Source organism: Takifugu rubripes, chromosome 2 (assembly GCF_901000725.2).
Source record: "Takifugu rubripes chromosome 2, fTakRub1.2, whole genome shotgun sequence".
NCBI classification, from domain to species: domain Eukaryota; kingdom Metazoa; phylum Chordata; class Actinopteri; order Tetraodontiformes; family Tetraodontidae; genus Takifugu; species Takifugu rubripes.
Window position 1 is genome coordinate 14,934,969 of NC_042286.1, and position 2,368 is coordinate 14,937,336.

A 2,368-nucleotide genomic window follows, 5' to 3' on the forward strand; every position below is an offset into this window, starting at 1 on the left:
AAGCTAGAAGAGAATCTAGAGTGATGAACAGGAATAAAAGGATCATGCTGCTCATTTGCAGGAGTGTATCACAATAAGAACATGAGGCTGTTGCTCCTTCAGGCTGGTGTGAACATTTCCAATGTCCTCCTTGAGTCAAGCCTCCATGTCACAAGGTGGGTGGTGTTAATTCCTCCGCCCATCTTCGTGGCCTCAGAGTGAAAAGGTTCTTCCCTCCTGGGGCTGACGGCTGGGGTTTGTGTGTTGTCTTGAGGGGAACCTGCAGCACTGTGGAGACTAGCAGCACAGAAATAAACCCCACTGTCTTTCAGCCCAACAGCAGCAATGCTGAGGCTGGAACCTGAACGTCCATCTCCATCAAAGCTTATCTTCCCTTTCATGTCCTCCTCCACGTTTTTGAAGTTGATATTCAGATATCCCAGGAGCTTCAGAGCCCTGCTCTCATCTTGTTTGTACCAGTAGATCCTGTCGTAACTACTGATGCTGTGTGAACAGTTGATCCCACTGACAAGAGCATCTCCTTCTCTCTTTGTGATGGACGGAGGTGTTTGACGGACACTTTTGTCGTCGGCAGCAGCTGTGAGGAGAAGAGCAGAAGAGGTTATGGCCACGGTAGCTGTGCAGCCTCTGTTCTTTGGTCTCACCTTCTTACCCTGAGCTGCAGACAAATAAAGGCTGCAAACTACCAGAAGCATGAAGATCATGTTGGCTGGCTCAAGAAGTTTAGCCCCAGTAGGCAAGAACGTCTCAGTGGTGGAGATTCTGATGAGCAGGGGGGGTCTGAGAGGAGGGGGCGGCTCTGCTCTGGCTGAAAACACCTCCTCAACCACCTTTAGGTAGAACTTGATCTTGAGATTCTACCACACTGATTATATGTGTGAGCTCTTTGAGTACATGAGTGAAGGTCTGGTCTTGGAAAAGCTTCTTTATTCACATGAAGGTGTGTGTGTGTGTGTGTGTGTGTGTGTGTGTGTGTGTGTGTGCGTGTATGTGTGAGCTGATTCAGTTTCTGTAGAGTCTTAGAGGGATCTTTATCAGTGTGCTTCACTTGCTCCACAGTAGTAAACTGCTCCTTCCTCCCGTCCTGTTATGTGAATCATTAGAGATCCATTCTTGGCTTTAGTGCCGCTCAAATCTCCAGACAGGTTAAAGTTCTGCTTGTATTCTTCTTCCATGGTGACGTCTTGGTAATTCAAATATCCAACCAGCTTCATAGCCGTGTCTGCAGGGCTTCTCTGGTACCACAGCATCATCCTGTAGTCAGTTTTATCATGGCTGCAGAAAATCTGCACTTTGTCTCCAGGTTTAGTGAGCAGATCAGAGACAGACTGACGGACGTCCACACCCAGACAAACACCTGTGTGGGGAAAAAGAAGAAATCATTCACACCTGCTGTGGAGAAATCTACTTTCCATGGATCCTTCCCCCAGTTTCTCACATGTAAAGCAGCAGAAAAGTAGAAGGCGGCTCATCCTGAACCGTTTCAGACGACACGAACCAGAGGAGACGTTTGTGTGCTGGTTTGTGGAGACGCCTTCAGTCACGTGACCCGGGTGTAAAGAGGAAACGGACGTTAGAAGATACACATCAGTGAAAAGAGACGGCATCTTCGTCTGCTTCCACTTGACTTTGGCTCCTCCTGACGTCCTCAGAACTGTAATTAATGAGCTTCTATTCTTTGAAAACGATGTGAAGATTTAGTGTTTTCTTTGGTTTATTTAGGGCGTGAATATTAAACACCCCCAATAATAACAAGATTTCTTTGGCTTGTTCGAAAAGAAAAGAATGAATCAATCAGTTAGGACGAATTAGTTGACACAAATCTTGAACCATAACTTTCTAATGAACCCAGTAAACGTTTCATTCCTTAATTCTGTTTCTTTGTGCACGAGGTTCCTGTAATCACAGGTCTTTTTTCAGTAAGTGTGTTCCTATTTTGTTTGCCCCCCCCCCTTCCTGTATGTTCACCTGGTTAACCCGGCTGGACCCGTGAGGATGTCCCCTGGCTCTTGGGATCGGCTCCAGTCCCCCAAACCGCCAGTTGCTACCGTGCCGCACGTTTCCAGCTGTTTCCTGTTGGCGTGCACTTTATCTCCTGTTGTTCTGGGGCTTTTTGTATGACGGAGTCTCTTTCTTGCCAACTGTGCACACTTGCAGCTCCGTAATATTCTGTGCTGTCTTCAGGGTGTCCCAGGATGTGGAGATGAGCTGCTTTCTCTCCATCTCCACTCACAGCAAAGGCTTCCTTCAATGCCGATTCAACGGTGGGGTTTTTATAAGCCACGTACCCGATCAGCTTTAGGCCAGTGTCTCCTGCTGGGCGCTGGTACCAGAGAATCGTGTAATAGTTCTGGATCGTGTGTGTGAA

General features: G+C 47.5%; 1 non-coding gene across 1 annotated transcript; it reads right to left on the reverse strand.

Moving 5' to 3' along the window:
- Positions 1 to 710: 710 nt before the first annotated feature.
- Positions 711 to 2,007, reverse strand: LOC101077008 (uncharacterized). The gene is made up of 3 exons (XR_003887594.1): positions 1,969 to 2,007; positions 1,439 to 1,534; positions 711 to 1,357 (listed from the first exon to the last, which is right to left on the reverse strand). It is a non-coding gene; the product is annotated as an uncharacterized protein (transcript).
- Between the last annotated feature and the right edge of the window lie 361 nt (positions 2,008 to 2,368).